At 43.6% G+C, this 21,673-nt stretch overlaps 8 non-coding genes across 8 annotated transcripts; all 8 read right to left on the bottom strand.

The window, feature by feature from the left end:
• Positions 1-2,619: 2,619 nt before the first annotated feature.
• On the bottom strand, positions 2,620-2,691 carry trnac-gca (transfer RNA cysteine (anticodon GCA)). The gene has a single exon. It is a non-coding gene; the product is annotated as a tRNA-Cys (tRNA).
• Positions 2,692-4,242: 1,551 nt separating this feature from the next.
• trnac-gca (transfer RNA cysteine (anticodon GCA)) lies at positions 4,243-4,314 on the bottom strand. Its single transcript has one exon. It is a non-coding gene; the product is annotated as a tRNA-Cys (tRNA).
• A 1,559-nt stretch (positions 4,315-5,873) lies between these two features.
• On the bottom strand, positions 5,874-5,945 carry trnac-gca (transfer RNA cysteine (anticodon GCA)). The gene has a single exon. It is a non-coding gene; the product is annotated as a tRNA-Cys (tRNA).
• A 1,552-nt stretch (positions 5,946-7,497) lies between these two features.
• On the bottom strand, positions 7,498-7,569 carry trnac-gca (transfer RNA cysteine (anticodon GCA)). Its single transcript has one exon. It is a non-coding gene; the product is annotated as a tRNA-Cys (tRNA).
• A 2,905-nt stretch (positions 7,570-10,474) lies between these two features.
• trnac-gca (transfer RNA cysteine (anticodon GCA)) lies at positions 10,475-10,546 on the bottom strand. The gene has a single exon. It is a non-coding gene; the product is annotated as a tRNA-Cys (tRNA).
• Positions 10,547-13,716: 3,170 nt separating this feature from the next.
• Positions 13,717-13,788, bottom strand: trnac-gca (transfer RNA cysteine (anticodon GCA)). Its single transcript has one exon. It is a non-coding gene; the product is annotated as a tRNA-Cys (tRNA).
• A 4,793-nt stretch (positions 13,789-18,581) lies between these two features.
• Positions 18,582-18,653, bottom strand: trnac-gca (transfer RNA cysteine (anticodon GCA)). Its single transcript has one exon. It is a non-coding gene; the product is annotated as a tRNA-Cys (tRNA).
• A 1,559-nt stretch (positions 18,654-20,212) lies between these two features.
• trnac-gca (transfer RNA cysteine (anticodon GCA)) lies at positions 20,213-20,284 on the bottom strand. Its single transcript has one exon. It is a non-coding gene; the product is annotated as a tRNA-Cys (tRNA).
• Between the last annotated feature and the right edge of the window lie 1,389 nt (positions 20,285-21,673).

Raw genomic sequence — 21,673 nt, 5'->3', positions numbered from 1 at the left:
CGGTAGCACCAAATGGAAATGTGCTAAAGCAGGGCTGAATAGAGTTGAGCAAAGTAGGTGCTAATGGAAAAGGGGCACTAGTAATGCTTATAAATAGGTTTAGCATCATACAAATGCTATAGGTTGGGCGTTTACTGGGTATTCTCCTAAAGAAAAAGGATTTGTCAAATTTGTCAGATTTGTCAGACTTGTCAGATTTGTCAGTAGTTTTTGACTTATCTTGTGTCTGTGCGATAGACCTTACAGGCTCATCAAGGTTTCCATGTGGTGTGAGGCAAGCCTTTGAGGTCTTTTCAAATCACACAGCACATGCTGCTGCGGAGTTGAGAGAATGTGGGCATGGAAACCTTCAGGGGACTTCATTGTGTGTTGTACTTTCTGTGCCCCGTTTTTCCGCTCCTTCTCATTGATGATGGATGGGCATAGGCATATCTTTTGGATGCTTAGCGACAACGCTGAATGAGGACGTGTAAATTGCTGTAGATTGACTATTATGTGAAAAGCAAACGTAATCAGGAACTCTTCAACTGTCCTTTTGTTCAAAATATACAAGATGTACCTGTAGCCACCTCACCTCTGCCCTTGTGTATATTCTGAAATATTTGGTGGAGCACATACATTGGCTCAACAGAACTGTTACATCAGACTTTATATGCTGTGTCTCTGCACACCTATCTATTTGTTTTAAATACTTCTCAAGGCAAGGATTAGATTTGACCTCATGCATTAGGCTCGAAGGCGAGCGCCTGATGGTCAGGCCTTTGCGCCACTGTTGTTTGCAGAGGATGTTGTCTTGATGTCTTAATCAACCACGCTCACTACGACGATGACAGAGTGTTACCAAGTGCAAAAAAGCTATAGCTAAAAGCAACTCAAGGAAAGGGGCGGAACTGTATCTTAAATGCCATCTTACACCCTCTTGAGAAATTGGTATGAAGTTGAAAGGGCAGTCTGCGGAATGCCAACATTGCAGTTGGTCTTTTAACAAATACAAATTCTATTTAAGTAAAGGGAGCAGATGACCTCTTGATCTGCAGTCAAATGCTCTACCACTGAGCTATACTCCCCTATCTGTCTGCAAATATGAGGGTGGCAAAGACACAATGACACAATCACACAGTGTTAGCTGAGCTTTGAAGCTTGCACACTTATCTACCTTTTTATTAAGGGTTGATTGTAGTTTACCCTCCTCTGGTATTGACTGAGTTTGACCTCATGCCGTTTTTCTGTGCATTCCAAACTTTTATCTGCCCTATTGCAACCCATTCAAAAAAGGCTAAATACACAGTTTGAACGCGCATCTAAAGTAGAACGGTTCCGCTTGTTTTATTTGTCGTCTTGACATGAGTGGCTTTATTCTGGACCGGAGGAAACAGCCGATGCCAGCTGCGCTAGCTTTTGCACAACAGTTGTTTATTATCCTTCAGCCACGAAACTTGTGTAAGGCGCAGCTTGTTTACAGATGCCACAACAGTGTTCCGACAACTTCTGCTGCTGCAGAAACGTTACACTTTTACCCAATCAACATCTGATAGTCTGTGGACGTCACGTTTAGTCCCTGCTTTGCTCGACTTGGCCCAAGGGAGAAGAGGGTACTAAAAGTGTACCTGGTCTGAGGCGGTAGCACCAAATGGAAATGTGCTAAAGCAGGGCTGAATAGAGTTGAGCAAAGTAGGTGCTAATGGAAAAGGGGCACTAGTAATGCTTATAAATAGGTTTAGCATCATACAAATGCTATAGGTTGGGCGTTTACTGGGTATTCTCCTAAAGAAAAAGGATTTGTCAGATTTGTCAGATTTGTCAGACTTGTCAGATTTGTCAGTAGTTTTTGACTTATCTTGTGTCTGTGCGATAGACCTTACAGGCTCATCAAGGTTTCCATGTGGTGTGAGGCAAGCCTTTGAGGTCTTTTCAAATCACACAGCACATGCTGCTGCGGAGTTGAGAGAATGTGGGCATGGAAACCTTCAGGGGACTTCATTGTGTGTTGTCCTTTCTGTGCCCCGTTGTTCCGCTCCTTCTCATTGATGATGGATGGGCATAGGCATATCTTTTGGATGCTTAGCGACAACGCTGAATGAGGACGTGTAAATTGCTGTAGATTGACTATTATGTGAAAAGCAAACATAATCAGGAACTCTTCAACTGTCCTTTTGTTCAAAATATACAAGATGTACCTGTAGCCACCTCACTTGTGTATATTCTGAAATATTTGGTGGAGCACATGCATTGGCTCAACAGAACTGTTACATCATACTTTATATGCTGTGTCGCTGCACAGCTATCTATTTGTTTTAAATACTTCTCAAGGCAAGGATAAGATTTGACCTCATGCATTAGGCTCGAAGGCGAGCGCCTGATGGTCAGGCCTTTGCGCCACTGTTGTTTGCAGAGGATGTTGTCTTGATGTCTTAATCAACCACGCTCACTACGACGATGACAGAGTGTTACCAAGTGCAAAAAAGCTATAGCTAAAATCAAGTCAAGGAAAGGGGCGGAACTGTATCATAAATGCCATCTTACACCCTCTTGAGACATTGGTATGAAGTTGAAAGGGCAGTCTGCGGAATACCAACATTGCAGTTGGTCTTTTAACAAATACAAATTCTATTTAAGTAAAGGGAGCATCCGGATTTGAACCGGGGACCTCTTGATCTGCAGTCAAATGCTCTACCACTGAGCTATACTCCCCTATCTTTTCCAAATCTGAGGGTGGGAAGGACACATTGACACAATCACACAGTGTTAGCTGAGCTTTGAAGCTTGCACACTTATCTACCTTTTTATTAAGGGTTGATTGTAGTTTACCCTCCTCTGGTATTGACTGAGTTTGACCTCATGCCGTTTTTCTGTGCATTCCAAACTTTTATCTGCCCTATTGCAACCCATTCAAAAAAGGCTAAATACACAGTTTGAACGCGCATCTAAAGTAGAACGGTTCCGCTTGTTTTATTTGTCGTCTTGACATGAGTGGCTTTATTCTGGACCGGAGGAAACAGCCGATGCCAGCTGCGCTAGCTTTTGCACAACAGTTGTTTATTATCCTTCAGCCACGAAACTTGTGTAAGGCGCAGCTTGTTTACAGTTGCCACAACAGTGTTCCGACAACTTCTGCTGCTGCAGAAACGTTACACTTTTACCCAATCAACATCTGATAGTCTGTGGACGTCACGTTTAGTCCCTGCTTTGCTCGACTTGGCCCAAGGGAGAAGAGGGTACTAAAAGTGTACCTGGTCTGAGGCGGTAGCACCAAATGGAAATGTGCTAAAGCAGGGCTGAATAGAGTTGAGCAAAGTAGGTGCTAATGGAAAAGGGGCACTAGTAATGCTTATAAATAGGTTTAGCATCATACAAATGCTATAGGTTGGGCGTTTACTGGGTATTCTCCTAAAGAAAAAGGATTTGTCAGATTTGTCAGATTTGTCAGACTTGTCAGATTTGTCAGTAGTTTTTGACTTATCTTGTGTCTGTGCGATAGACCTTACAGGCTCATCAAGGTTTCCATGTGGTGTGAGGCAAGCCTTTGAGGTCTTTTCAAATCACACAGCACATGCTGCTGCGGAGTTGAGAGAATGTGGGCATGGAAACCTTCAGGGGACTTCATTGTGTGTTGTACTTTCTGTGCCCCGTTTTTCCGCTCCTTCTCATTGATGATGGATGGGCATAGGCATATCTTTTGGATGCTTAGCGACAACGCTGAATGAGGACGTGTAAATTGCTGTAGATTGACTATTATGTGAAAAGCAAACGTAATCAGGAACTCTTCAACTGTCCTTTTGTTCAAAATATACAAGATGTACCTGTAGCCACCTCACTTGTGTATATTCTGAAATATTTGGTGGAGCACATGCATTGGCTCAACAGAACTGTTACATCATACTTTATATGCTGTGTCGCTGCACAGCTATCTATTTGTTTTAAATACTTCTCAAGGCAAGGATAAGATTTGACCTCATGCATTAGGCTCGAAGGCGAGCGCCTGATGGTCAGGCCTTTGCGCCACTGTTGTTTGCAGAGGATGTTGTCTTGATGTCTTAATCAACCACGCTCACTACGACGATGACAGAGTGTTACCAAGTGCAAAAAAGCTATAGCTAAAATCAAGTCAAGGAAAGGGGCGGAACTGTATCATAAATGCCATCTTACACCCTCTTGAGACATTGGTATGAAGTTGAAAGGGCAGTCTGCGGAATACCAACATTGCAGTTGGTCTTTTAACAAATACAAATTCTATTTAAGTAAAGGGAGCATCCGGATTTGAACCGGGGACCTCTTGATCTGCAGTCAAATGCTCTACCACTGAGCTATACTCCCCTATCTTTTCCAAATCTGAGGGTGGGAAGGACACATTGACACAATCACACAGTGTTAGCTGAGCTTTGAAGCTTGCACACTTATCTACCTTTTTATTAAGGGTTGATTGTAGTTTACCCTCCTCTGGTATTGACTGAGTTTGACCTCATGCCGTTTTTCTGTGCATTCCAAACTTTTATCTGCCCTATTGCAACCCATTCAAAAAAGGCTAAATACACAGTTTGAACGCGCATCTAAAGTAGAACGGTTCCGCTTGTTTTATTTGTCGTCTTGACATGAGTGGCTTTATTCTGGACCGGAGGAAACAGCCGATGCCAGCTGCGCTAGCTTTTGCACAACAGTTGTTTATTATCCTTCAGCCACGAAACTTGTGTAAGGCGCAGCTTGTTTACAGTTGCCACAACAGTGTTCCGACAACTTCTGCTGCTGCAGAAACGTTACACTTTTACCCAATCAACATCTGATAGTCTGTGGACGTCACGTTTAGTCCCTGCTTTGCTCGACTTGGCCCAAGGGAGAAGAGGGTACTAAAAGTGTACCTGGTCTGAGGCGGTAGCACCAAATGGAAATGTGCTAAAGCAGGGCTGAATAGAGTTGAGCAAAGTAGGTGCTAATGGAAAAGGGGCACTAGTAATGCTTATAAATAGGTTTAGCATCATACAAATGCTATAGGTTGGGCGTTTACTGGGTATTCTCCTAAAGAAAAAGGATTTGTCAGATTTGTCAGATTTGTCAGACTTGTCAGATTTGTCAGTAGTTTTTGACTTATCTTGTGTCTGTGCGATAGACCTTACAGGCTCATCAAGGTTTCCATGTGGTGTGAGGCAAGCCTTTGAGGTCTTTTCAAATCACACAGCACATGCTGCTGCGGAGTTGAGAGAATGTGGGCATGGAAACCTTCAGGGGACTTCATTGTGTGTTGTACTTTCTGTGCCCCGTTTTTCCGCTCCTTCTCATTGATGATGGATGGGCATAGGCATATCTTTTGGATGCTTAGCGACAACGCTGAATGAGGACGTGTAAATTGCTGTAGATTGACTATTATGTGAAAAGCAAACGTAATCAGGAACTCTTCAACTGTCCTTTTGTTCAAAATATACAAGATGTACCTGTAGCCACCTCACCTCTGCCCTTGTGTATATTCTGAAATATTTGGTGGAGCACATACATTGGCTCAACAGAACTGTTACATCAGACTTTATATGCTGTGTCTCTGCACACCTATCTATTTGTTTTAAATACTTCTCAAGGCAAGGATTAGATTTGACCTCATGCATTAGGCTCGAAGGCGAGCGCCTGATGGTCAGGCCTTTGAGCCACTGTTGTTTGCAGAGGATGTTGTCTTGATGTCTTAATCAACCACCCTCACTACGACGATGACAGAGTGTTACCAAGTGCAAAAAAGCTATAGCTAAAAGCAACTCAAGGAAAGGGGCGGAACTGTATCTTAAATGCCATCTTACACCCTCTTGAGACATTGGTATGAAGTTGAAAGGGCAGTCTGCGGAATGCCAACATTGCAGTTGGTCTTTTAACAAATACAAATTCTATTTAAGTAAAGGGAGCATCCGGATTTGAACCGGGGACCTCTTGATCTGCAGTCAAATGCTCTACCACTGAGCTATACTCCCCTATCTGTCTCCAAATCTGAGGGTGGGAAGGACACATTGACACAATCACACAGTGTTAGCTGAGCTTTGAAGCTTGCACACTTATCTACCTTTTTATTAAGGGTTGATTGTAGTTTACCCTCCTATGGTATTGACTGAGTTTGACCTCATGCCGTTTTTCTGTGCATTCCAAACTTTTATCTGCCCTATTGCAACCCATTCAAAAAAGGCTAAATACACAGTTTGAACGCACATCTAAAGTAGAACGGTTCCGCTTGTTTTATTTGTCGTCTTGACATGAGTGGCTTTATTCTGGACCGGAGGAAACAGCCGATGCCAGCTGCGCTAGCTTTTGCACAACAGTTGTTTATTATCCTTCAGCCACGAAACTTGTGTAAGGCGCAGCTTGTTTACAGATGCCACAACAGTGTTCCGACAACTTCTGCTGCTGCAGAAACGTTACACTTTTACCCAATCAACATCTGATAGTCTGTGGACGTCACGTTTAGTCCCTGCTTTGCTCGACTTGGCCCAAGGGAGAAGAGGGTACTAAAAGTGTACCTGGTCTGAGGCGGTAGCACCAAATGGAAATGTGCTAAAGCAGGGCTGAATAGAGTTGAGCAAAGTAGGTGCTAATGGAAAAGGGGCACTAGTAATGCTTATAAATAGGTTTAGCATCATACAAATGCTATAGGTTGGGCGTTTACTGGGTATTCTCCTAAAGAAAAAGGATTTGTCAGATTTGTCAGATTTGTCAGACTTGTCAGATTTGTCAGTAGTTTTTGACTTATCTTGTGTCTGTGCGATAGACCTTACAGGCTCATCAAGGTTTCCATGTGGTGTGAGGCAAGCCTTTGAGGTCTTTTCAAATCACACAGCACATGCTGCTGCGGAGTTGAGAGAATGTGGGCATGGAAACCTTCAGGGGACTTCATTGTGTGTTGTCCTTTCTGTGCCCCGTTGTTCCGCTCCTTCTCATTGATGATGGATGGGCATAGGCATATCTTTTGGATGCTTAGCGACAACGCTGAATGAGGACGTGTAAATTGCTGTAGATTGACTATTATGTGAAAAGCAAACGTAATCAGGAACTCTTCAACTGTCCTTTTGTTCAAAATATACAAGATGTACCTGTAGCCACCTCACTTGTGTATATTCTGAAATATTTGGTGGAGCACATGCATTGGCTCAACAGAACTGTTACATCATACTTTATATGCTGTGTCGCTGCACAGCAATCTATTTGTTTTAAATACTTCTCAAGGCAAGGATAAGATTTGACCTCATGCATTAGGCTCGAAGAGGAGCGCCTGATGGTCAGGCCTTTGCGCCACTGTTGTTTGCAGAGGATGTTGTCTTGATGTCTTAATCAACCACTCTCACTACGACGATGACAGAGTGTTACCAAGTGCAAAAAAGCTATAGCTAAAATCAACTCAAGGAAAGGGGCGGAACTGTATCTTAAATGCCATCTTACACCCTCTTGAGACATTGGTATGAAGTTGAAAGGGCAGTCTGCGGAATGCCAACATTGCAGTTGGTCTTTTAACAAATACAAATTCTATTTAAGTAAAGGGAGCATCCGGATTTGAACCGGGGACCTCTTGATCTGCAGTCAAATGCTCTACCACTGAGCTATACCCCCTACCTGTCTGCAAATATGAGGGTGGCAAAGACACAATGACACAATCACACAGTGTTAGCTGAGCTTTAAGCTTGCACACTTATCTACCTTTTTATTAAGGGTTGATTGTAGTTTACCCTCCTCTGGTATTGACTGAGTTTGACCTCATGCCGTTTTTCTGTGCATTCCAAACTTTTATCTGCCCTATTGCAACCCATTCAAAAAAGGCTAAATACACAGTTTGAACGCGCATCTAAAGTAGAACGGTTCCGCTTGTTTTATTTGTCGTCTTGACATGAGTGGCTTTATTCTGGACCGGAGGAAACAGCCGATGCCAGCTGCGCTAGCTTTTGCACAACAGTTGTTTATTATCCTTCAGCCACGAAACTTGTGTAAGGCGCAGCTTGTTTACAGATGCCACAACAGTGTTCCGACAACTTCTGCTGCTGCAGAAACGTTACAATTTTACCCAATCAACATCTGATAGTCTGTGGACGTCACGTTTAGTCCCTGCTTTGCTCGACTTGGCCCAAGGGAGAAGAGGGTACTAAAAGTGTACCTGGTCTGAGGCGGTAGCACCAAATGGAAATGTGCTAAAGCAGGGCTGAATAGAGTTGAGCAAAGTAGGTGCTAATGGAAAAGGGGCACTAGTAATGCTTATAAATAGGTTTAGCATCATACAAATGCTATAGGTTGGGCGTTTACTGGGTATTCTCCTAAAGAAAAAGGATTTGTCAGATTTGTCAGATTTGTCAGACTTGTCAGATTTGTCAGTAGTTTTTGACTTATCTTGTGTCTGTGCGATAGACCTTACAGGCTCATCAAGGTTTCCATGTGGTGTGAGGCAAGCCTTTGAGGTCTTTTCAGATCACACAACACATGCTGCTGCGGAGTTGAGAGAATGTGGGCATGGAAACCTTCAGGGGACTTCATTGTGTGTTGTACTTTCTGTGCCCCGTTTTTCCGCTCCTTCTCATTGATGATGGATGGGCATAGGCATATCTTTTGGATGCTTAGCGACAACGCTGAATGAGGACGTGTAAATTGCTGTAGATTGACTATTATGTGAAAAGCAAACGTAATCAGGAACTCTTCAACTGTCCTTTTGTTCAAAATATACAAGATGTACCTGTAGCCACCTCACCTCTGCCCTTGTGTATATTCTGAAATATTTGGTGGAGCACATACATTGGCTCAACAGAACTGTTACATCAGACTTTATATGCTGTGTCTCTGCACACCTATCTATTTGTTTTAAATACTTCTCAAGGCAAGGATTAGATTTGACCTCATGCATTAGGCTCGAAGGCGAGCGCCTGATGGTCAGGCCTTTGAGCCACTGTTGTTTGCAGAGGATGTTGTCTTGATGTCTTAATCAACCACCCTCACTACGACGATGACAGAGTGTTACCAAGTGCAAAAAAGCTATAGCTAAAAGCAATTCAAGGAAAGGGGCGGAACTGTATCTTAAATGCCATCTTACACCCTCTTGAGACATTGGTATGAAGTTGAAAGGGCAGTCTGCGGAATGCCAACATTGCAGTTGGTCTTTTAACAAATACAAATTCTAAAATCAGAAGAATCCTGCCTAAAAGTGATGCCGAAAAACTTATCCATGCATTTGTAACGACTAGATTAGACTACTGTAACTCCCTGCTTGCAGCGTGTCCTAAAAGCTCCATAAAAAGCTTTCAACTGGTTCAAAATGCAGCAGCAAGATTACTAACAGGAACAAAAAGAAGAGAGCACATTACGCCAGTGCTGAAGTCTCTTCACTGGCTCCCCGTCGAGTCCAGAATCAAATTCAAAATTCTACTCTTGACCTACAAAGCCATAAATGACATGGCCCCATCCTACCTCAAAGATGCTATAGAACCATATCATCCAAACAGAGCTCTTCGCTCTCAGAATGCCGGCCTTCTGGTGGTGCCAAGAGTCTCTAAAAGTACTGTAGGAGGTAGAGCGTTTAGCTACCAAGCCCCTGTGTTATGGAATCAGCTCCCGACCCATGTTAAATATGCTGACACAGTCTCTTCATTTAAGTCCAGGCTTAAAACGTTCCTCTTCGAAATGGCTTATGGTCAGAGTAGTTAGGAACAGAAAGATAAACCCACAGCTTCAGCTACGCTGCCCTAGGAGTAACTGTGCTGGGGGAAGTATGACAGCTTGAGCACTATCCTCTTCTTCTGACTACTTATGCTATCAAACAATATTTATTTTTTAATTCCACTTGCAAACTGTTCACCGCCTTCTTTTTCTTTCTCTCACTCCTGAGGACCTGTGGACCCAGATGTCCCTCTCCTGGTGAAGTGGTCCCTGCCCCATGTGGACGGTCCCTCATCTGCCTGAAGAGTGGCTCCAGTTCGCCTCAGTCGGTCCCTCATCTGCCTGAAGAGTGGGTCCAGCTCGCCTCCGACGGTGCCTCATCTACCTGAAGAGTGGGTCCAGCTCGCCTCCCACGGTCCCTCATCTGCCTGAGGAGTGGGTCCAGTTCGCCTCCGACGGTCCCTCATCTGCCTGAAGAGTGGGTCCTGCTCGACTCCGACGGTCCCTCATCTGCCTGAAGAGTGGGTCCAGTTCGCCTCAGTCGGTCCCTCATCTGCCTGAAGAGTGGGTCCAGCTCCAGTCTCCTCGTGTCCGTCTGTCCGTCTGTGAGAGTCGGATCTCTCCTTCACTGGAACTCCTCCAGGTTTCTACGCTTTTTTCCCAAAGAGGTTTTTTTTGTAGTTTTTCCTGGCCGAGAAGGAGAGTCTAAGGACAGAGGACCCTGGGACATCGTCCCTCGCCATCACAGACATTGTCTGACTCCATCGCCACCACAGACATTGTTGATTCATTTCTCCCTGTGGCCCTCAGAGGCAACTGTTGTTGTGATTTTGGGCCTTACAAAAATAAATTGATTTGATTTGATTTGATATTTAAGTAAAGGGAGCATCCGGATTTGAACCGGGGACCTCTTGATCTGCAGTAAAATGCTCTACCACTGAGCTATACTCCCCTATCTGTCTCCAAATCTGAGGGTGGGAAGGACACATTGACACAATCACACAGTGTTAGCTGAGCTTTGAAGCTTGCACACTTATCTACCTTTTTATTAAGGGTTGATTGTAGTTTACCCTCCTATGGTATTGACTGAGTTTGACCTCATGCCGTTTTTCTGTGCATTCCAAACTTTTATCTGCCCTATTGCAACCCATTCAAAAAAGGCTAAATACACAGTTTGAACGCGCATCTAAAGTAGAACGGTTCCGCTTGTTTTATTTGTCGTCTTGACATGAGTGGCTTTATTCTGGACCGGAGGAAACAGCCGATGCCAGCTGCGCTAGCTTTTGCACAACAGTTGTTTATTATCCTTCAGCCACGAAACTTGTGTAAGGCGCAGCTTGTTTACAGATGCCACAACAGTGTTCCGACAACTTCTGCTGCTGCAGAAACGTTACACTTTTACCCAATCAACATCTGATAGTCTGTGGACGTCACGTTTAGTCCCTGCTTTGCTCGACTTGGCCCAAGGGAGAAGAGGGTACTAAAATTGTACCTGGTCTGAGGCGGTAGCACCAAATGGAAATGTGCTAAAGCAGGGCTGAATAGAGTTGAGCAAAGTAGGTGCTAATGGAAAAGGGGCACTAGTAATGCTTATAAATAGGTTTAGCATCATACAAATGCTATAGGTTGGGCGTTTACTGGGTATTCTCCTAAAGAAAAAGGATTTGTCAAATTTGTCAGATTTGTCAGACTTGTCAGATTTGTCAGTAGTTTTTGACTTATCTTGTGTCTGTGCGATAGACCTTACAGGCTCATCAAGGTTTCCATGTGGTGTGAGGCAAGCCTTTGAGGTCTTTTCAAATCACACAGCACATGCTGCTGCGGAGTTGAGAGAATGTGGGCATGGAAACCTTCAGGGGACTTCATTGTGTGTTGTACTTTCTGTGCCCCGTTTTTCCGCTCCTTCTCATTGATGATGGATGGGCATAGGCATATCTTTTGGATGCTTAGCGACAACGCTGAATGAGGACGTGTAAATTGCTGTAGATTGACTATTATGTGAAAAGCAAACGTAATCAGGAACTCTTCAACTGTCCTTTTGTTCAAAATATACAAGATGTACCTGTAGCCACCTCACCTCTGCCCTTGTGTATATTCTGAAATATTTGGTGGAGCACATACATTGGCTCAACAGAACTGTTACATCAGACTTTATATGCTGTGTCTCTGCACACCTATCTATTTGTTTTAAATACTTCTCAAGGCAAGGATTAGATTTGACCTCATGCATTAGGCTCGAAGGCGAGCGCCTGATGGTCAGGCCTTTGCGCCACTGTTGTTTGCAGAGGATGTTGTCTTGATGTCTTAATCAACCACGCTCACTACGACGATGACAGAGTGTTACCAAGTGCAAAAAAGCTATAGCTAAAAGCAACTCAAGGAAAGGGGCGGAACTGTATCTTAAATGCCATCTTACACCCTCTTGAGAAATTGGTATGAAGTTGAAAGGGCAGTCTGCGGAATGCCAACATTGCAGTTGGTCTTTTAACAAATACAAATTCTATTTAAGTAAAGGGAGCAGATGACCTCTTGATCTGCAGTCAAATGCTCTACCACTGAGCTATACTCCCCTATCTGTCTGCAAATATGAGGGTGGCAAAGACACAATGACACAATCACACAGTGTTAGCTGAGCTTTGAAGCTTGCACACTTATCTACCTTTTTATTAAGGGTTGATTGTAGTTTACCCTCCTCTGGTATTGACTGAGTTTGACCTCATGCCGTTTTTCTGTGCATTCCAAACTTTTATCTGCCCTATTGCAACCCATTCAAAAAAGGCTAAATACACAGTTTGAACGCGCATCTAAAGTAGAACGGTTCCGCTTGTTTTATTTGTCGTCTTGACATGAGTGGCTTTATTCTGGACCGGAGGAAACAGCCGATGCCAGCTGCGCTAGCTTTTGCACAACAGTTGTTTATTATCCTTCAGCCACGAAACTTGTGTAAGGCGCAGCTTGTTTACAGATGCCACAACAGTGTTCCGACAACTTCTGCTGCTGCAGAAACGTTACACTTTTAGCCAATCAACATCTGATAGTCTGTGGACGTCACGTTTAGTCCCTGCTTTGCTCGACTTGGCCCAAGGGAGAAGAGGGTACTAAAAGTGTACCTGGTCTGAGGCGGTAGCACCAAATGGAAATGTGCTAAAGCAGGGCTGAATAGAGTTGAGCAAAGTAGGTGCTAATGGAAAAGGGGCACTAGTAATGCTTATAAATAGGTTTAGCATCATACAAATGCTATAGGTTGGGCGTTTACTGGGTATTCTCCTAAAGAAAAAGGATTTGTCAGATTTGTCAGATTTGTCAGACTTGTCAGATTTGTCAGTAGTTTTTGACTTATCTTGTGTCTGTGCGATAGACCTTACAGGCTCATCAAGGTTTCCATGTGGTGTGAGGCAAGCCTTTGAGGTCTTTTCAAATCACACAGCACATGCTGCTGCGGAGTTGAGAGAATGTGGGCATGGAAACCTTCAGGGGACTTCATTGTGTGTTGTACTTTCTGTGCCCCGTTTTTCCGCTCCTTCTCATTGATGATGGATGGGCATAGGCATATCTTTTGGATGCTTAGCGACAACGCTGAATGAGGACGTGTAAATTGCTGTAGATTGACTATTATGTGAAAAGCAAACGTAATCAGGAACTCTTCAACTGTCCTTTTGTTCAAAATATACAGGATGTACCTGTAGCCACCTCACTTGTGTATATTCTGAAATATTTGGTGGAGCACATGCATTGGCTCAACAGAACTGTTACATCATACTTTATATGCTGTGTCGCTGCACAGCTATCTATTTGTTTTAAATACTTCTCAAGGCAAGGATAAGATTTGACCTCATGCATTAGGCTCGAAGAGGAGCGCCTGATGGTCAGGCCTTTGCGCCACTGTTGTTTCCAGAGGATGTTGTCTTGATGTCTTAATCAACCACTCTCACTACGACGATGACAGAGTGTTACCAAGTGCAAAAAAGCTATAGCTAAAATCAACTCAAGGAAAGGGGCGGAACTGTATCTTAAATGCCATCTTACACCCTCTTGAGACATTGGTATGAAGTTGAAAGGGCAGTCTGCGGAATGCCAACATTGCAGTTGGTCTTTTAACAAATACAAATTCTATTTAAGTAAAGGGAGCATCCGGATTTGAACCGGGGACCTCATGATCTGCAGTCAAATGCTCTACCACTGAGCTATACCCCCTACCTGTCTGCAAATATGAGGGTGGCAAAGACACAATGACACAATCACACAGTGTTAGCTGAGCTTTAAGCTTGCACACTTATCTACCTTTTTATTTAGGGTTGATTGTAGTTTACCCTCCTCTGGTATTGACTGAGTTTGACCTCATGCCGTTTTTCTGTGCATTCCAAACTTTTATCTGCCCCATTGCAACCCATTCAAAAAAGGCTAAATACACAGTTTGAACGCGCATCTAAAGTAGAACGGTTCCGCTTGTTTTATTTGTCGTCTTGACATGAGTGGCTTTATTCTGGACCGGAGGAAACAGCCGATGCCAGCTGCGCTAGCTTTTGCACAACAGTTGTTTATTATCCTTCAGCCACGAAACTTGTGTAAGGCGCAGCTTGTTTACAGATGCCACAACAGTGTTCCGACAACTTCTGCTGCTGCAGAAACGTTACACTTTTACCCAATCAACATCTGATAGTCTGTGGACGTCACGTTTAGTCCCTGCTTTGCTCGACTTGGCCCAAGGGAGAAGAGGGTACTAAAAGTGTACCTGGTCTGAGGCGGTAGCACCAAATGGAAATGTGCTAAAGCAGGGCTGAATAGAGTTGAGCAAAGTAGGTGCTAATGGAAAAGGGGCACTAGTAATGCTTATAAATAGGTTTAGCATCATACAAATGCTATAGGTTGGGCGTTTACTGGGTATTCTCCTAAAGAAAAAGGATTTGTCAGATTTGTCAGATTTGTCAGACTTGTCAGATTTGTCAGTAGTTTTTGACTTATCTTGTGTCTGTGCGATAGACCTTACAGGCTCATCAAGGTTTCCATGTGGTGTGAGGCAAGCCTTTGAGGTCTTTTCAGATCACACAGCACATGCTGCTGCGGAGTTGAGAGAATGTGGGCATGGAAACCTTCAGGGGACTTCATTGTGTGTTGTACTTTCTGTGCCCCGTTTTTCCGCTCCTTCTCATTGATGATGGATGGGCATAGGCATATCTTTTGGATGCTTAGCGACAACGCTGAATGAGGACGTGTAAATTGCTGTAGATTGACTATTATGTGAAAAGCAAACGTAATCAGGAACTCTTCAACTGTCCTTTTGTTCAAAATATACAAGATGTACCTGTAGCCACCTCACCTCTGCCCTTGTGTATATTCTGAAATATTTGGTGGAGCACATGCATTGGCTCAACAGAACTGTTACATCATACTTTATATGCTGTGTCGCTGCACGCCTATCTATTTGTTTTAAATACTTCTCAAGGCAAGGATAAGATTTGACCTCATGCATTAGGCTCGAAGGCGAGCGCCTGATGGTCAGGCCTTTGCGCCACTGTTGTTTGCAGAGGATGTTGTCTTGATGTCTTAATCAACCACGCTCACTACGACGATGACAGAGTGTTACCAAGTGCAAAAAAGCTATAGCTAAAATCAACTCAAGGAAAGGGGCGGAACTGTATCTTAAATGCCATCTTACACCCTCTTGAGACATTGGTATGAAGTTGAAAGGGCAGTCTGCGGAATGCCAACATTGCAGTTGGTCTTTTAACAAATACAAATTCTATTTAAGTAAAGGGAGCAGAAGACCTCTTGATCTGCAGTCAAATGCTCTACCACTGAGCTATACTCCCCTACCTGTCTGCAAATATGAGGGTGGCAAAGACACAATGACACAATCACACAGTGTTAGCTGAGCTTTGAAGCTTGCACACTTATCTACCTTTTTATTAAGGGTTGATTGTAGTTTACCCTCCTCTGGTATTGACTGAGTTTGACCTCATGCCGTTTTTCTGTGCATTCCAAACTTTTATCTGCCCCATTGCAACCCATTCAAAAAAGGCTAAATACACAGTTTGAACGCGCATCTAAAGTAGAACGGTTCCGCTTGTTTTATTTGTCGTCTTGACATGAGTGGCTTTATTCTGGACCGGAGGAAACAGCCGATGCCAGCTGCGCTAGCTTTTGCACAACAGTTGTTTATTATCCTTCAGCCACGAAACTTGTGTAAGGCGCAGCTTGTTTACAGATGCCACAACAGTGTTCCGACAACTTCTGCTGCTGCAGAAACGTTACACTTTTACCCAATCAACATCTGATAGTCTGTGGACGTCACGTTTAGTCCCTGCTTTGCTCGACTTGGCCCAAGGGAGAAGAGGGTACTAAAAGTGTACCTGGTCTGAGGCGGTAGCACCAAATGGAAATGTGCTAAAGCAGGGCTGAATAGAGTTGAGCAAAGTAGGTGCTAATGGAAAAGGGGCACTAGTAATGCTTATAAATAGGTTTAGCATCATACAAATGCTATAGGTTGGGCGTTTACTGGGTATTCTCCTAAAGAAAAAGGATTTGTCAGATTTGTCAGATTTGTCAGACTTGTCAGATTTGTCAGTAGTTTTTGACTTATCTTGTGTCTGTGCGATAGACCTTACAGGCTCATCAAGGTTTCCATGTGGTGTGAGGCAAGCCTTTGAGGTATTTTCAGATCACACAGCACATGCTGCTGCGGAGTTGAGAGAATGTGGGCATGGAAACCTTCAGGGGACTTCATTGTGTGTTGTACTTTCTGTGCCCCGTTTTTCCGCTCCTTCTCATTGATGATGGATGGGCATAGGCATATCTTTTGGATGCTTAGCGACAACGCTGAATGAGGACGTGTAAATTGCTGTAGATTGACTATTATGTGAAAAGCAAACGTAATCAGGAACTCTTCAACTGTCCTTTTGTTCAAAATATACAAGATGTACCTGTAGCCACCTCACCTCTGCCCTTGTGTATATTCTGAAATATTTGGTGGAGCACATGCATTGGCTCAACAGAACTGTTACATCATACTTTATATGCTGTGTCGCTGCACACCTATCTATTTGTTTTAAATACTTCTCAAGGCAAGGATAAGATTTGACCTCATGCATTAGGCTCGAAGGCGAGCGCCTGATGGTCAGGCCTTTGCGCCACTGTTGTTTGCAGAGGATGTTGTCTTGATGTCTTAATCAACCACGCTCACTACGACGATGACAGAGTGTTACCAAGTGCAAAAAAGCTATAGCTAAAATCAACTCAAGGAAAGGGGCGGAACTTTATCTTAAATGCCATCTTACACCCTCTTGAGACATTGGTATGAAGTTGAAAGGGCAGTCTGCGGAATGCCAACATTGCAGTTGGTCTTTTAACAAATACAAATTCTATTTAAGTAAAGGGAGCAGAAGACCTCTTGATCTGCAGTCAAATGCTCTACCACTGAGCTATACCCCCTACCTGTCTGCAAATATGAGGGTGGCAAAGACACATTGACACAATCACACAGTGTTAGCTGAGCTTTGAAGCTTGCACACTTATCTACCTTTTTATTAAGGGTTGATTGTAGTTTACCCTCCTCTGGTATTGACTGAGTTTGACCTCATGCCGTTTTTCTGTGCATTCCAAACTTTTATCTGCCCTATTGCAACCCATTCAAAAAAGGCTAAATACACAGTTTGAACGCGCATCTAAAGTAGAACGGTTCCGCTTGTTTTATTTGTCGTCTTGACATGAGTGGCTTTATTCTGGACCGGAGGAAACAGCCGATGCCAGCTGCGCTAGCTTTTGCACAACAGTTGTTTATTATCCTTCAGCCACGAAACTTGTGTAAGGCGCAGCTTGTTTACAGATGCCACAACAGTGTTCCGACAACTTCTGCTGCTGCAGAAACGTTACACTTTTACCCAATCAACATCTGATAGTCTGTGGACGTCACGTTTAGTCCCTGCTTTGCTCGACTTGGCCCAAGGGAGAAGAGGGTACTAAAAGTGTACCTGGTCTGAGGCGGTAGCACCAAATGGAAATGTGCTAAAGCAGGGCTGAATAGAGTTGAGCAAAGTAGGTGCTAATGGAAAAGGGGCACTAGTAATGCTTATAAATAGGTTTAGCATCATACAAATGCTATAGGTTGGGCGTTTACTGGGTATTCTCCTAAAGAAAAAGGATTTGTCAGATTTGTCAGATTTGTCAGACTTGTCAGATTTGTCAGTAGTTTTTGACTTATCTTGTGTCTGTGCGATAGACCTTACAGGCTCATCAAGGTTTCCATGTGGTGTGAGGCAAGCCTTTGAGGTCTTTTCAAATCACACAGCACATGCTGCTGCGGAGTTGAGAGAATGTGGGCATGGAAACCTTCAGGGGACTTCATTGTGTGTTGTACTTTCTGTGCCCCGTTTTTCCGCTCCTTCTCATTGATGATGGATGGGCATAGGCATATCTTTTGGATGCTTAGCGACAACGCTGAATGAGGACGTGTAAATTGCTGTAGATTGACTATTATGTGAAAAGCAAACGTAATCAGGAACTCTTCAACTGTCCTTTTGTTCAAAATATACAAGATGTACCTGTAGCCACCTCACCTCTGCCCTTGTGTATATTCTGAAATATTTGGTGGAGCACATACATTGGCTCAACAGAACTGTTACATCAGACTTTATATGCTGTGTCTCTGCACACCTATCTATTTGTTTTAAATACTTCTCAAGGCAAGGATTAGATTTGACCTCATGCATTAGGCTCGAAGGCGAGCGCCTGATGGTCAGGCCTTTGAGCCACTGTTGTTTGCAGAGGATGTTGTCTTGATGTCTTAATCAACCACGCTCACTACGACGATGACAGAGTGTTACCAAGTGCAAAAAAGCTATAGCTAAAAGCAACTCAAGGAAAGGGGCGGAACTGTATCTTAAATGCCATCTTACACCCTCTTGAGACATTGGTATGAAGTTGAAAGGGCAGTCTGCGGAATGCCAACATTGCAGTTGGTCTTTTAACAAATACAAATTCTATTTAAGTAAAGGGAGCATCCGGATTTGAACCGGGGACCTCTTGATCTGCAGTCAAATGCTCTACCACTGAGCTATACCCCCTATCTGTCTACAAATCTGAGGGTGGGAAGGACACATTGACACAATCACACAGTGTTAGCTGAGCTTTGAAGCTTGCACACTTATCTACCTTTTTATTAAGGGTTGATTGTAGTTTACCCTCCTATGGTATTGACTGAGTTTGACCTCATGCCGTTTTTCTGTGCATTCCAAACTTTTATCTGCCCTATTGCAACCCATTCAAAAAAGGCTAAATACACAGTTTGAACGCGCATCTAAAGTAGAACGGTTCCGCTTGTTTTATTTGTCGTCTTGACATGAGTGGCTTTATTCTGGACCGGAGGAAACAGCCGATGCCAGCTGCGCTAGCTTTTGCACAACAGTTGTTTATTATCCTTCAGCCACGAAACTTGTGTAAGGCGCAGCTTGTTTACAGATGCCACAACAGTGTTCCGACAACTTCTGCTGCTGCAGAAACGTTACACTTTTACCCAATCAACATCTGATAGTCTGTGGACGTCACGTTTAGTCCCTGCTTTGCTCGACTTGGCCCAAGGGAGAAGAGGGTACTAAAAGTGTACCTGGTCTGAGGCGGTAGCACCAAATGGAAATGTGCTAAAGCAGGGCTGAATAGAGTTGAGCAAAGTAGGTGCTAATGGAAAAGGGGCACTAGTAATGCTTATAAATAGGTTTAGCATCATACAAATGCTATAGGTTGGGCGTTTACTGGGTATTCTCCTAAAGAAAAAGGATTTGTCAAATTTGTCAGATTTGTCAGACTTGTCAGATTTGTCAGTAGTTTTTGACTTATCTTGTGTCTGTGCGATAGACCTTACAGGCTCATCAAGGTTTCCATGTGGTGTGAGGCAAGCCTTTGAGGTCTTTTCAAATCACACAGCACATGCTGCTGCGGAGTTGAGAGAATGTGGGCATGGAAACCTTCAGGGGACTTCATTGTGTGTTGTACTTTCTGTGCCCCGTTTTTCCGCTCCTTCTCATTGATGATGGATGGGCATAGGCATATCTTTTGGATGCTTAGCGACAACGCTGAATGAGGACGTGTAAATTGCTGTAGATTGACTATTATGTGAAAAGCAAACGTAATCAGGAACTCTTCAACTGTCCTTTTGTTCAAAATATACAAGATGTACCTGTAGCCACCTCACCTCTGCCCTTGTGTATATTCTGAAATATTTGGTGGAGCACATACATTGGCTCAACAGAACTGTTACATCAGACTTTATATGCTGTGTCTCTGCACACCTATCTATTTGTTTTAAATACTTCTCAAGGCAAGGATTAGATTTGACCTCATGCATTAGGCTCGAAGGCGAGCGCCTGATGGTCAGGCCTTTGAGCCACTGTTGTTTGCAGAGGATGTTGTCTTGATGTCTTAATCAACCACGCTCACTACGACGATGACAGAGTGTTACCAAGTGCAAAAAAGCTATAGCTAAAAGCAACTCAAGGAAAGGGGCGGAACTGTATCTTAAATGCCATCTTACACCCTCTTGAGACATTGGTATGAAGTTGAAAGGGCAGTCTGCGGAATGCCAACATTGCAGTTGGTCTTTTAACAAATACAAATTCTATTTAAGTAAAGGGAGCATCCGGATTTGAACCGGGGACCTCTTGATCTGCAGTCAAATGCTCTACCACTGAGCTATACCCCCTATTTGTCTACAAATCTGAGGGTGGGAAGGACACATTGACACAATCACACAGTGTTAGCTGAGCTTTGAAGCTTGCACACTTATCTACCTTTTTATTAAGGGTTGATTGTAGTTTACCCTCCTATGGTATTGACTGAGTTTGACCTCATGCCGTTTTTCTGTGCATTCCAAACTTTTATCTGCCCTATTGCAACCCATTCAAAAAAGGCTAAATACACAGTTTGAACGCGCATCTAAAGTAGAACGGTTCCGCTTGTTTTATTTGTCGTCTTGACATGAGTGGCTTTATTCTGGACCGGAGGAAACAGCCGATGCCAGCTGCGCTAGCTTTTGCACAACAGTTGTTTATTATCCTTCAGCCACGAAACTTGTGTAAGGCGCAGCTTGTTTACAGATGCCACAACAGTGTTCCGACAACTTCTGCTGCTGCAGAAACGTTACACTTTTACCCAATCAACATCTGATAGTCTGTGGACGTCACGTTTAGTCCCTGCTTTGCTCGACTTGGCCCAAGGGAGAAGAGGGTACTAAAAGTGTACCTGGTCTGAGGCGGTAGCACCAAATGGAAATGTGCTAAAGCAGGGCTGAATAGAGTTGAGCAAAGTAGGTGCTAATGGAAAAGGGGCACTAGTAATGCTTATAAATAGGTTTAGCATCATACAAATGCTATAGGTTGGGCGTTTACTGGGTATTCTCCTAAAGAAAAAGGATTTGTCAAATTTGTCAGATTTGTCAGACTTGTCAGATTTGTCAGTAGTTTTTGACTTATCTTGTGTCTGTGCGATAGACCTTACAGGCTCATCAAGGTTTCCATGTGGTGTGAGGCAAGCCTTTGAGGTCTTTTCAAATCACACAGCACATGCTGCTGCGGAGTTGAGAGAATGTGGGCATGGAAACCTTCAGGGGACTTCATTGTGTGTTGTACTTTCTGTGCCCCGTTTTTCCGCTCCTTCTCATTGATGATGGATGGGCATAGGCATATCTTTTGGATGCTTAGCGACAACGCTGAATGAGGACGTGTAAATTGCTGTAGATTGACTATTATGTGAAAAGCAAACGTAATCAGGAACTCTTCAACTGTCCTTTTGTTCAAAATATACAAGATGTACCTGTAGCCACCTCACTTGTGTATATTCTGAAATATTTGGTGGAGCACATGCATTGGCTCAACAGAACTGTTACATCATACTTTATATGCTGTGTCGCTGCACAGCTATCTATTTGTTTTAAATACTTCTCAAGGCAAGGATAAGATTTGACCTCATGCATTAGGCTCGAAGAGGAGCGCCTGATGGTCAGGCCTTTGCGCCACTGTTGTTTGCAGAGGATGTTGTCTTGATGTCTTAATCAACCACTCTCACTACGACGATGACAGAGTGTTACCAAGTG

Source organism: Eucyclogobius newberryi, unplaced genomic scaffold (genome assembly GCF_026437365.1).
Source record: "Eucyclogobius newberryi isolate DKJ021-1_F unplaced genomic scaffold, fEucNew1.0.hap1 SCAF_6, whole genome shotgun sequence".
NCBI classification, from domain to species: domain Eukaryota; kingdom Metazoa; phylum Chordata; class Actinopteri; order Gobiiformes; family Gobiidae; genus Eucyclogobius; species Eucyclogobius newberryi.
This window is presented reverse-complemented; position numbering and strand designations above follow the sequence as displayed.